Source organism: Onychostoma macrolepis, chromosome 10 (genome assembly GCF_012432095.1).
Source record: "Onychostoma macrolepis isolate SWU-2019 chromosome 10, ASM1243209v1, whole genome shotgun sequence".
Taxonomy (NCBI): domain Eukaryota; kingdom Metazoa; phylum Chordata; class Actinopteri; order Cypriniformes; family Cyprinidae; genus Onychostoma; species Onychostoma macrolepis.
The window spans coordinates 1,318,127-1,332,063 of record NC_081164.1 but is presented as its reverse complement, the minus strand read 5'-3'; the positions used below and the strand labels follow the sequence as shown (position 1 = coordinate 1,332,063).

The following is a 13,937-nucleotide window of genomic DNA, read 5'->3' as shown; positions in this document are numbered from 1 at the left end:
ATGGTGCAAAACAATTCATGCAAAGGAAAGCATCATAATATAAAATACCTAATTTGTATCTCTGTGTCAAATATTCCTCATCTTTGTCCTCCTCAGGTGCTAAACATCAGTAATGTGCATGCTCATCTTGCTAATAGTACAGTACAGGATTCATGTTGATCTTTCCCTGGTGCATCACCCTCAGTTGTGCATGAAGTGTCTGTAGCAATATAGTCCACGCAGTCTCTTCTAAGGCATCTTTCAGCCTTTATGTAACTGACTGTCTTTAATATGACTCATGTCTTATGACTCATTACTTAATGTTCATGTCTTAATTAAAACACTCATGGAAATTATGTGTATTGTTTACAAAATTAAATGATGCATTTACCAAACACCTAATACAGTGTGTGCAGAATTATTAGGCAAGTTGATATTCTGGTCATATTTTTTTTCCAAGAACATTTTACCAATTCCAAACCACATCAATCTTAATAACTACTATTGATTTTGTATTTAATAATTTATAAGTGATATATAATTGTCCATGAAGGCTGATAGTCAGAAACTTCTTATTTCAGGTGTGCAGAATTATTAGGCAGATTTTCCTTTACAGATAAAATGAGCCAAAAAAGAGATTGAACTTTAAAAAAAATTATTAAATGCCCATGAGAAGGATGCAATACTAATGCAATAATAGAATTAGCAAAGTTAAGGCATGACCACTGGGCAGCGAAATGCTCATTGGGTCAGCAAGGTCAGAAAAAACAGGTGGAGAGGAAAAGACACGTTAACTGCAAAAGAATTAAGAATTAAGGTGAAGAATTAGGTGAGAAACCATCAGGAACCATTTAGTCTCCAGCACCATCATTTTCCAGAACTGCAACCTTCCTGAGTCTCCAGAAGTGCAAGGTGTCAGGTTCTCAGAGACTTTGCTTGGGTAAAAAATTCTTTAAAATGGCCCTCACTTAATAAGAATAACTTGCTGAAGTGTTGTGAAATACATGAAGACTGATTTTGTATAGGCTTTATGGACAGATAAGTTGTGAGTGACTCTTGAAGGACCAGCATCACATCCTCTTGTGCCACTGTTTGAAGAATTTATCTTCCAGAATCTGGCAGTAAGTTTTAGGAGCTCATTTTTAATCAATCCTGCAAGACAGACTTTTCAGGATAGGAGATGAACTAAAATGAGCTCCCAAAACTTACTGCCAGATTCTGGAAGATAAATTCTTCAAACAGTGGCACAAGAGGATGTGATGCTGGTCCTTCAAGAGTCACTCACAACTTATCTGTCCATAAAGCCTATACAAAATCAGTCTTCATGTATTTCACAACACTTCAGCAAGTTATTCTTATTAAGTGAGGGCCATTTTAAAGAATTTTTTACCCAAGCAAAGTCTCTGAGAACCTGACACCTTGCACTTCTGGAGACTCAGGAAGGTTGCAGTTCTGGAAAATGATGGTGCTGGAGACTAAATGGTTCCTGATGGTTTCTCACCTAATTCTTCACCTTAATTCTTAATTCTTTTGCAGTTAACATGTGTCTTTTCCTCTCCACCTGTTTTTTCTGACCTTGCTGACCCAATGAGCATTTCGCTGCCCAGTGGTCATGCCTTAACTTTGCTAATTCTATTATTGCATTAGTATTGCATCCTTCTCATGGGCATTTAATAATTTTTTTTAACTTTTATTCTGGAGTTCAATCTCTTTTTTGGCTCATTTTATCTGTAAAGGAAAATCTGCCTAATAATTCTGCACACCTGAAATAAGAAGTTTCTGACTATCAGCCTTCATGGACAATTATATATCACTTATAAATTATTAAATACAAAATCAATAGTAGTTATTAAGATTGATGTGGTTTGGAATTGGTAAAATGTTCTTGGAAAAAAAATATGACCAGAATATCAACTTGCCTAATAATTCTGCACACACTGTACAGAATATTCCCCATACTTTATTATCCAACACCATGTGCAATACTTTACTGGAGAATCCATCATAAAGACAGCTAAAGTAGCATATAAAGACAAATCATATTCAAGAGAAATAAAAATGGGTTATGTTTAAACCATGTTATTTTAATCAGATGAAGCCACCCAAATGCAAGCATGGTGAAATGTCTTGAGCATCATAGAATCACATTCAGCTTCCTTATCATCAGAGCTCTCCAGGTTTTCTTCCTATTGCTTGCTTGTCCATGTCCCTATCATAAACTTCTTCCATGTCATAAACAATTTGCAATTGTTAACCAGCACCCTACAGTACAAAAGACGTGACCAATTCAAATCAAATACTTTATTGTCACAATACCGTGAACACAAGTGTACAGGTGGTGAAAGTCTTTTGTGCAAACTGCAGCATGACATTATGGATGACAAATAGTGAATATATATGCAACACACGCATATAAAGGACTCAATACAGATAGAGAACACCATATAGTAAATATTATACTATACAGACAGCATGAAATGAAAACAATAAATCACAGTACACATATACCTTTGCAGTGCAGTACAGTATGAATTAGTGCAAACAGATTGTCAGGATGCAGAATAATAGTGAGTCAGAGTCCAGTCAGTGTAAGTGATAGAGTGCAGTGCATAAGAGGTTGGTGTGCTGTGTGTGGTGTTAATGGTACGAGTTCAGTTCAGTCTGATTGTCTGTGGAAAGAACTTGTCTCGCAGTCTGCTGGTGAAGGTTCTGCGATAACATCTGCCTGATGGTAACGGTGAGAGCAATCCATGGCTCGGGTGGCTGGAGTCTCTGACAGTCCTCCATGTTTTTCTCACACACCACCTGGTCTTTATGTCCTGGAGGGACAAAACATGTATTTAGGGTGTGGTAAATCAATAAAAAATATATTGTATTTTTATTTATAATTGTTGCACTGGACTTACCATTGATTCTTGTTGGAGGTATGGGCCAAAAGAATCCCTCCACCACTATCTTGTTTCTTTTATGGGCCGTAACATCTGAGCTGTCGCAGTAGAGCTGTTTAGGAATGCAGTCTTCACAGCAGATATCTGATGGGTTCAGGCAGCAGTGCTTCACTTGGTGGCCATTGAATTGATATCTTCATCAACTGGCTTCATCCTCCTTCAAACAAAGAGAGAAAACTAGTCAACGATAACTCCAGAGAAGTAGTGTAGGTGAATACAGGTGCAGGTGACAGTACTCACCATATTCAGTCATTTCCTGCCTAAATCCCAGAGATGGTGCACAGCTGATTTGCTCATTCTAGGATCTATAAAAAAAGATGTACTTTTGTAAGATATTTATGTGAAAAATGACAACTGGTGACTTGAGTCTTTTGAGAAATCAACATCAAATGCTGTACCACATATAACTGCATTGCTTGAATACAGACATACCAGTGGAAATGTGCAACTTTCCAGCTCTGTCTTTTCTGTTTGGGCAGAAGAAGACCATGTTCATGCCTCATTCATCAGGACTGGTTTGCCTGTTGACTTGCTGTGACTGATTTTCTTTGCATTTTTGGTCTTCAGCTGTAAAACAAGAAAATATCTAATCGACCCCATGTTTAATTATTACTGTTGTTTAATCATAAATTAAGCAGTTATAATAGTAAACTTCAAGCTCAAGTTCCCTGGCAGCTCTAGCGGGCTCCTGAGTTCATCTGTACACATCAGATTCAGAGTCTGAGAAAAGGCCATCATGCAAACTCTCAGTTTACACCTTACAACAGAGTATAAAAGAATGTGAGTGAGGGAGTAAAGTAATAAGATGCAGAGAAATAGGCAGAATTGTGTGTGTAAGCTTAACAAAATGAGAAGAAAACAGAATTAGAAAAAGCTGTATTCTTCAATAGCAAGCTAATATGAATTCTTTTAAATATGATTACATGCTGACGGTATTACAAGCAGTTTAAAGGCCTCTTCACACCAAGGATGAGTCCAGACCGCAGCTATTTAACATTTAACGACACAGAGAAACAATAACATTGGAATCTCTTTCAGAACAAATTTTTCCAGATGATGAACAATCAAAATATTGACAGCCAATCAAAATCCACCAGACTTTAAAGACCTTGAGCATTTAAATCGCAGACAGCATAACTGCAGCTCGCACTTATAATAAACAGAACGTTATCATCTGTTGATGTGAAAAATAAATGGTTAAAATAGTTATTATATTTCTAGCTCTTGCTGTGAACAGCTTTAAGTGATCTGATTTGGTCAATTAACTGAAGATCTGATTTGTCACGTGACGAGTTAAACTAGCATTTCCAGACTCTTGCTTTTTAGACAGATGAGTTCAATAAAAATCAACATGGAAAGAAAGGCAGACTCTGAGTGGACAGATATCATGTACTGTTAGAACGGGAAGAGACTGCGCCAATTTGTAAAGATTAATAAAGAATACAATTGACTTAATATAATCTTTATGATATAAACTCTCTGACTACTTACAATGGGCACAATTTGCATGAAAGTTGAGGCAATGGCCAATGACAGAAGTAGCAGTAAAAGTCGTAGAATTTTGTACGAGTACGCTAGTACAATATTGTATGAATTTGCTGACTTGTTAAATTGTATGAATTATTAATACTTCGACATGACCCTTTGTTGGGGGTCTTTCTGATGGGGCCGTGGGATAAGTGTAATAAGCAAAGTTTGTGAAAAATGAAATACTGTGCAAAATGTATCTGCAGTACAGTTCAGTCAAGGTGCTCAGACCAACACAGACGTACTATTTGCCTTTGCAGCTCTGGGTCTTCTCCGTAAATGCAGAATACGGCCAAAATCACATCCCAGGACAGGCCTTCCTTTGGTCTTCCCTTTCAGCTGAAACAAAGAGAAATATATACATGTTGAGACAATGTGCAAAATATAATCTGTGACCAAAATATTTGAGAGGAAGGACTGTAAGGAAAGTTATTATTAACACATAAAATAAGGATGCGTTCATTAAAGCAAATCAGTTATAGCTAAATGTCTTCAACATTACTATGAAGAGTCGAATCATTAAAGGACTTGTTCAGCCTCCTTGGCAGCTTCTTCAAGATCAGCACTGAGTTCCCTGTTAATTCTAGCAGCTTTCTGAAAGAATAGGTCAAAAATATGAGATTATGAGATTTAGAAATGTCACAAAACACAGAAAGAGGGAGAGAGCAAAAACTATGTGTAAATTAATTATGGATTACAGTTTGGAAAAATAGGAACAAGTTATGGCTTTTACAAGAGATGACTTCTTAAAAGAGCGGCTGGAGTATGTGATCTGAGGTAACTGCAATTACATTTACTTCAGTACAATTACTGCTTTAACTACAAATACCACAGTAAAACTACGGCTACTGTGGTAAAACCATTTTAAGTGTTGTGTTACTGTGCTTTGACTACAAATATGCAGTAAAAACATGGTAGAAGCTGTGTTATTGTTCTTTAAATGCAAAGAGTAAACAGTAAACACTATGGTAAAATCACGAAAAGTGTTGTGGTTACCATACCTACAAATACCACAGTAAAATACTGTCACGGTGGGAGAAGCATGGTAAATTGGCTACACATGACATGGTAGAGAAACAGTTACTATGGTAAAAATATGGTAAGTGTGTGGACTTTTTGCATGGTCACAATTATCACGCAATACTGGGTTGGCTGATTTGTAGTGCTTTCATCAGCTTTTGCTGAAGACCCATTTCACAACATGATTTAAAACGGTTTTATTTATTTATTTCAAACGGCAGCAGGTCTATATGGAAGTTAGCTTAGGCTAATGTCAATGGCAGGTTAGCTGTGCTAACTGAGCAGCCCACTGTTCTACTAACAACTCATTTGAACGCATACGCTTCCATTTTAGCACATGCCATGCAACGCAGAAACACAGAAATAATTAAAATAACGATCTCATTAAAAAGGAAAAGATTGTTGCCCTTAACATTACCTGTTTGAAGGTGCACGCACATCAGGTGAACCGGGCGAGCCGAATTTAGAAATAAATACACAATTTACACCAAAAAATACCAAAAAAAAAATTCTGCCACTACTTGGGTAAAGTTGGTTTTATATTCGCACATTCGGCATTCAATTACTTTGTTAACCGCACTACATTGGACATTCAGCGGACATTCGCAAGTATGACATTAAAACAATAAGTCACTTGGCCATTTTGATCGATTGTGAAAAAATGTAGTAGGTTGACGATGTCGCTGATTAGAATTTGCAAAAAATAACTTTATTGCATATCTAACGTAATTAGAAAGTTATTGAACGCGGAAATGTGTGAATGTGCGAATATAAAACCAACTTTACCCAAGTTCTGTTAATGCATGTGTCAAAAACACGACTGATACAGACAAATAACGTTAATTAAATTTCAAATCTTACCTGAAGTCAGTCACAGTGAGGTTCCAAAAGCCAGACGCCATACACGTTTGCAAAAGCTGGTAAAAATAAAAACATTAATTTCATAGTTCCCCCAAAACAATTTGAATTCTGTCATCACTCACCCTTAAGATGCTTCAAACCATCTAAGACTTTCGTTCATCTTCGAAAGAAAAGCTGAGATATTTTAATAGAATCTTTATGTCCCTCCGATGAAAGACGATTCACCAAAGATGTTCACGTTTCAAAAAGTTAATCGCAAAAAAAAGAAAAAACATGGCCAAAGTAATCCATATGAATTGCGCGGTTTCCTCCAAGTGCTCTAAAAATACACGATCGCTCTACATAATATAACTGTTTAAAAAGTACAGAATTTTACATCAGTAAATAAATAAAAATTACAATGCAGTTTTTTGAAGAAAAAAAATACAGAAAAAATTACAGAAAAACAAAGTGCAGAAGTGAATAGATGTGTGTGTGCAAAAACTGATGATGATAAAGTTCAAGCAACAGAATAGGGAGGGATGGAGGGGGTTTTGGAGGTGGACGAGGAGATGGTGTACGGATGGTCAGAGGCGGATTAGATGGAGTTTGGCACATGGCACAGACCCAGAGCATCCCAGTGCTGATGACACACGGCGGAGTCGAGGGAGCGAGGAGCCAAGATGTAGATGGTGTACATCTGGGGGCCGACCGATGGAGACAGAGCTGGTGGATCCGAAGGCGCAGACGGAGGGCCGATGGAGCTGAGCGTCGTCGCAGGTTCCGGAGGCATACAATATTTTGCACAAGAGCCTTGCAGCTTTACAAAAAAACAAAACAGAAACAAAATTAAATAACAGATTTTTACATGAATGACTGAAAGCAAGCACAAATTAGCCAGCTGGAATGGACACATTGAAGAAGTTAAAGTCGAAGAAGAAGCAGGCGTTGAAGCAGTAGTAGAAGCCAATAAAATCTATGAAGTTGAAAAATAAGGAAAAAAAAGAAAGAGAAGAAGTTGAAGTGAAAGAACTAGTAGTAGTGGTTACCTATAGGGGATATTTGTGAAGTAGAAGAATTAGAGGAAAAAGTCAAAGAAGAAGAAGGTGTTGAAGTAGTAGAAGTCAATGAAGTCAAAAAAAGAATACTTCTAGAGTCTAGACTGCAAAGCAGCTGATGTCTACTCTAACTCTAGCATCTTTCTTTTCAACCAATGCAGAAAGTTTGGGTAACACTTTCTATGAAGCCCATATTTATAATACATTATAAGGGTATTCTTAAGGCATTATAATGAATGCATAATGCATTATAAAAAACCTTATAATATGTTATATCGTCTTATAAATAATCATAACAACAATTATAATACATTATTATAATAATGCTTACGCATTTGTGGTTATAACTTTTAAGATTATGATTATTTATAACACAATGAACACCATATTAAATCTACTTTTACATTGATAATGGACTATAGACCCTTTTTCTGTTAGTAAACATTGTGACGTTTTTCTGTGGGCGGAGCTTCGGTGGAGGCAGAAAGATTTCCCCGGCCGCTTCACTAACCCTAGCTATGCGGTCTGTTAGCTTGTTTTTTTAACAATAACTGGATAAATTCCGATTTTACCCTCACATGTAAGGTCACTCACTGTCTGGGACGGCGATTGTTATTTGAAAAGGTTAACTTTAATGGACAAAACCAGATTGGCCAACCCGCACACGCTTTTACTCAAAGGATGGACGATCTGACAGGATCACATCTAACGTGTATAGTTAAGACAAACTCACCGTGTCTATCTAGATGTACAGTATATATATTTCAATTTCAGCAGGCAACTATTTTTACAGCTACATTATTATTCCAGCCATAATTAATCGCAACAATGTATATACAATTACACATGATTAAGCATATAAATCATCAGTTTGTTGTTTTACACACATGCACACAGACATTATTTCATACACGATGAAACATCTTTAGATACGCTCATAACAACAAAAGACAATACTTTATTTAACCTTTTCTGATAGGAAGTGTGCGCTGCAAACACGAGCATTTTTGACGATCATTTCTGTCCAGTCCGCTCGTTTTATCGCGTTTAACCACAGCAGTTGTCGTTTTTTTGTCTGGCAGTGGCAGCAGGTATGTGTTAAATTTTCAAATTGGAGCCTCTACTACATCGATTCGGGCAGCCAACATCACAACAAGATGATATTTTAAGCTCCTTATGTAGCCGAATCTGTGCTGGTTTTAATAATTGTGATTGTGAAGTCGGCCTTAAAAGGGTCTATATATCTTGACATTATTTAAGATCTGCTTAGTATCTTACTACAGTACATCTTGTAAGTGGTTAGGTGTGGAGTGTTATTTGAGTGTTGAGTGAGGCTAATATTAATTTTGATGTGAGCTAGTTAATCATTTCAACTGGAAAAAAGTGCAATGTTTATATGTTAGGTTATATTTTATTTTGATGGTCCCCTTAGTCCATTGACTATAAGCAACTTTGCAACTACATGTCAACTAACTCTCATTAGGCTTAGGTTAAGGTTAGGATCGGTATAATGTTGATGTACTTGCAAAGTTACTTATAGTCCGTTTGTCTGTTGGGGAACCATCAAAATAAAGTGTTAGCATATATTTAGCAGATATACTACTAATACTCTAATGACTGCTAGATAACATGTAGTTGCATGTTACTTATCAACAACTGTCTAAAGGGTACCATCAAAATAATCAAACTGATATTAAAATAAACATAGTTCAAAGCAATCTGATCTGATATCTGATCTTATGACTGTTTGAGAGAAAAAAATATGACTATTATTATTACTATACACTTATAAGTGGTCATTGGTGGCTTTAAGTAAAGTAGCATTAGAAAGGTGGCAAGATAAGAGACTTATAATACATTATAACTATGAGAAATATAATCCATTGTAACTTAAGTGGATGCAACGTGTTCACTGTGTGTTATAAATCATCATACTCTTAAAAGCTATAACCACTAATAAGTAAATATTATAATACATTAACACTGTTCTTACGAATATTCATAAGATTATATCACATATTATAAGGTTTTTTTATAATGCATTATGCATTCATTATAATGCCTTAAAAATACCCTTATAATGTATTATAAATATGGGCTTCATAGAAAGTGTTACCAAAGTTTTTTAGTTTGTTTCCACTGATGTCCTGAAGCCCGCTTCAGCTTCAACTCTCCGCACAAACGATTGGATATATAATAGCACACATTTATCTAGGTTAAATGTTTAAACTAACATTGTGATATGCTTTAAGTATTTTATATCTATAGACTTGCTTGAGAATTTCTGTCCAATGAAGGGATGACCTTATCACGTGTAGTTTTGTTTACAATTTCTGGTTCACTTGCAAAAAGGGCAGTGTGAAAGCAAACCGCATCAAAAAAAAAACAAAAAAAAAAAACATTGTATTTAGTCCAGACCAAAGCAAGTGAACTAGCAGACTTTCCTGGTGTGAATACACCCCAAGTCTTCAAAATGGACACAGTTTTCAACTGCTACTACTGTCACTATCGGTACCCTCACAATGGCACTGACTTGTCTGTTGTATTTGGTGAGTGCTTTTTGTTGGGGTAGTTTCAAGTGACCAGTGCTTCAGGAGACAATTGCCACGCTGAGGTCTACATGCAATGGTCATTTAATCACAGAATTCAACACATTAAGATTACTTCAGATGGGAATCGTATAAATAAACGCAACACTTTTGTTTTTGCCACCATTTTTCATGAGTTGAACTCAAAGATCTAAGACTTTTTCTATGTACACAAAGGCCTATTTCTCTCAAATATTGTTCACAGATCTGTCTAAATCTGTGTTAGTGAGCACTTCTCCTTTGCCGAGATACTCCATCCACCTCACAGGTGTGGCATATCAAGATGCTGATTAGACAGCATGATTATTGCACAGGTGTGCTTAGGCTGGCCACAATAAAAGGCCACTCTAAAATGTGCAGTTTTACTGTATCGGGGGGGGGTCTGAAAACCAGTCAGTATCTGGTGTGACCACCATTTGCCTCACGCAGTGCAACACATCTCCTTCGCATGGAGTTGATCAGGTTGTTGATTGTGGTCTGTGGAATGTTGGTCCACTCCTCTTCAATGGCTGTGTGAAGTTGCTGGATATTGGCAGGAACTGGAACACGCTGTCGTATACGCCGATCCAGAGCATCCCAAACATGCTCAATGGGTGACATGTTCGGTGAGTATGCTGGCCATGCAAGAACTGAGATGTTTTCAGCTTCCAGGAATTGTGTACAGATCCTTGCAACATGGGGCCGTGCATTATCATGCTGCAACATGAGGTGATGGTCGTGGATGAATGGCACAACAATGGGCCTCAGGATCTCGTCACGGTATCTCTGTGCATTCAAAATGCCATCAATAAAATGCACCTGTGTTCGTTGTCCATAACATACGCCTGCCCATACCATAACCCCACCGCCACCATGGGCCACTCAATCCACAACATTGACATCAGCAAACCACTCACCCACACGACGCCATACTCCCTCAAAACTTGTGACATCTGTGGCATTGTGCTGTGTGTTAAAACTGCACATTTTAGAGTGGCCTTTTATTGTGGCCAGCCTAAGGCACACCTGTGCAATAATCATGCTGTCTAACCAGCATCTTGATATGCCACACCTGTGAGGTGGATGGAGTATCTCGGCAAAGGAGAAGTGCTCACTAACACAGATTTAGACAGATTTGTGAACAATATTTGAGAGAAATAGGCCTTTTGTGTACATAGAAAAAGTCTTAGATCTTTGAGTTCAGCTCATGAAAAATGGGGGCAAAAACAAAAGTGTTGCGTTTATAATTTTGTTCAGTGTAATATCCAAATAGCATTTTACAAAGTTAAATCATCTAATGCAATAATCTGAAAAGTTATCTAGACTCAACAAAAACATTTCTGTTAGTTCTGGCAAAATTGTTTAGGTTCTCCCAAAATCTGTTTATTGTCATTCGTTATTCTAAACTTGTAAACTGTCTAATGTCAAATACTGTGCTATGCAGTTCCAGACATTAGTGCTAGATAGTTGTCAAGAATTTACTGAACAGTCAAAGTAGGTGAAAACTTAGGCATTCATTAATACACAAAAAATACCTAGTATATTTATTGATAGTATATTTATTGAATATTGCACATTCATACAATTTCTGCATCAAAATACATGTAAGTTTCACATAACCCAACTCCATGCTGTGTTCTTTGGTCACCAAATGACACATCTCATGGAGGACAACGAGATCAATCGGATGGGAATTTGACAAGTCAAATGTCCGACTGGAGCGCCATTCCAGATGTACACTTCTGCAACAGACTTCTACCCAACAGTCAAAGTGACATTTTACCATGAAAATGTGGACTTAGATGAAGACAACAAGGATTTATTTTGACATTTGGGAGAGTGCCTAGGATAGGAGATGACACTTGGGTAAAGTTGGTTTCATATTCGCACATTCGGACTTCCGCGTTCAATAACTTTGTTAATCTGCATCAAAAAAGGCTAATTTCGGTCAGTTATCATTACCGACTAAGTTACTATGAGCACAAAGCAGAACACATTTTTCTGTAGAACTCTACGTTTTAAAGACGCTGATGAACACGCTTACCTCTATGGAGTGTCGTGACGTCATCGCTCATCTGAGGGACCGTCTACAAATAACATGTTTGGATCACTACAGCCTGCTACGATTTACTGTCCATGCACATAAACACATACTTTAAAAACATTTTAAACAATTATAAATATTAAAGTATTTTCTAATTATCATTTTCAGTTATTCTAACTGTAGTGGTGTGTCAGGAATGTTTATCGTCTTGATCTTGTGTGTTACAAAGGGATATTTATTAATTTGCTTTGTCAGACACATAACTGTTGTAACAGCACAGTACTCAAGTCAAAATACCCCACAAGGTGGCAGGTGTTGTCCAGCAGAGGAAACTACTGTTGCATTCATACAGCATTTTTTTCTAGTAAAGTGTTCATTAAAAGTACATATTTACATCAAATCTATAGTTTTGTTCTCTATTGATTATAAAACCTATTCAGCTCGGGATGCACAAATACACTAATGAAAATACATTTATTGCAAAGTTCTTTAACAGGGAGTTTTGTTTTATATATATTGTATAACAAAACGGAGTGTCTATTCACACTAAGTGCAAATATCCCGTCTTATTGGCAGAAGCTATTTACACTAAATCTGCCCACCAAGGTGTGATTGGGATAGTCAATACTATAAAAGATGTATGCAAAAGTACGTCTCCAGTGGCGTATGTCATAAAATGCATGCTTTTTGACGTGATCGACCTGAGTTCCAGACTGCGTTTTGCCAAACTTTTTTTCTCCCATTTCAAATCTCATATCGCATCGGAAAGGCATTTAGCTTCAATAAAAATGAAGGAAATAATCAAAAAGTTGAAAATAAAGTATTGGTTAGGGTAGGTGTAGGGAGGGCTTTATTATCCCAATGAGGTTGCATCCATTTAATAATTTAAATTAGAATTATAATTTACACTAAATACGTTATTGCGTACTGTTTTATAATGTACTACAATACTGAAGTGCAGACAATTGCCACTATTTGCAATAAGTAGTATAAATAGCAGAAAATCCTGCTACTTTAACATAGTGTAAATAGCATATCATTAACATATACTGCTATTTTCACTTAGTGTAAATAGAATCCATTGCACTTGGCCACAGCCATATATATGTATATATATATGTATACACATATATATACAACATTATGACAAAGTAAATAACCGGTTTTAACATCTTTGCAAATTTATTAAAGATAAAAAACTTAAATGATTCCATTGCATGTGTATTCATACCCTTATCTGGGACAGTTGAAATTAGCTTAGGAGTATTAATTTTGCTTGTAAATGTTACCACACTTTGAGTGAAGTTAACCTGTGGCAAATTCAACTGAATGGGAATGATTTGGAAAGGCATACATGTCTTAATAAAAGGTCTAACAGCTGAGAATGCATATTAGAGCAAAGACCAAGCCCTGAAGTAAAAAATAAAAAATGCCTGTATAGCTCAGAGACAGGATTGCATCAAACCACACATCTGGGGAAGAGTTCAGAAAAAAATTCTGCTGCATTGAAGTTTCACAAAAGTGTGTAGCCTCCATTATCCATAATGGAAGACATTTGGAACAACCAGGACTCTTCCTAGAACTGGCCTCCTGGCCAAACTGAGCAACTGATGGAGAAGGGCTTTGGTTAGAGTGGTGATCAACAACCTGATAGTCACTCTAGTCGAGCTCCATGATCATATACGCAGATAGGAGAAACCTACAGAAGGACAAATATCACTGATCTGGGCTTTATGGCAGTGTGGCCAGACTCAATCCTCTCCTCAGTGAAGACACATGAAAACAGGTGAGAGGAATGGCAGATAATTGCCAGATGATGATGATCAAAGCTTGTCGCATCAAACAAAAAAGACTTGAGGCTCTAAAGGTGCTTCAGCTAAGTACTGAGCAATGTACTTATTTCAGTGTTTTACTTTTTATAAATATACAAAGTTGTGACAGTTCTGTTTTTGCT

General features: G+C 36.8%; 1 long non-coding RNA gene across 5 annotated transcripts; it reads right to left on the bottom strand.

Annotated features, from left to right (window-relative positions):
* Positions 1-1,954: 1,954 nt before the first annotated feature.
* LOC131547691 (uncharacterized) lies at positions 1,955-12,020 on the bottom strand. Of its 5 annotated transcripts, XR_009272976.1 has the most exons (9): positions 11,984-12,020; positions 6,458-7,134; positions 6,336-6,391; positions 4,957-5,048; positions 4,700-4,793; positions 3,360-3,494; positions 3,168-3,232; positions 2,886-3,084; positions 1,958-2,798 (listed from the first exon to the last, which is right to left on the bottom strand). It is a non-coding gene; the product is annotated as an uncharacterized LOC131547691 (long non-coding RNA). The 5 variants fall into 5 exon arrangements; XR_009272977.1 differs by having other exon boundaries at positions 1,955-2,798; positions 3,360-3,684; positions 6,336-7,134; XR_009272978.1 differs by having other exon boundaries at positions 1,955-2,798; positions 3,360-3,625; positions 6,336-7,134.
* Between the last annotated feature and the right edge of the window lie 1,917 nt (positions 12,021-13,937).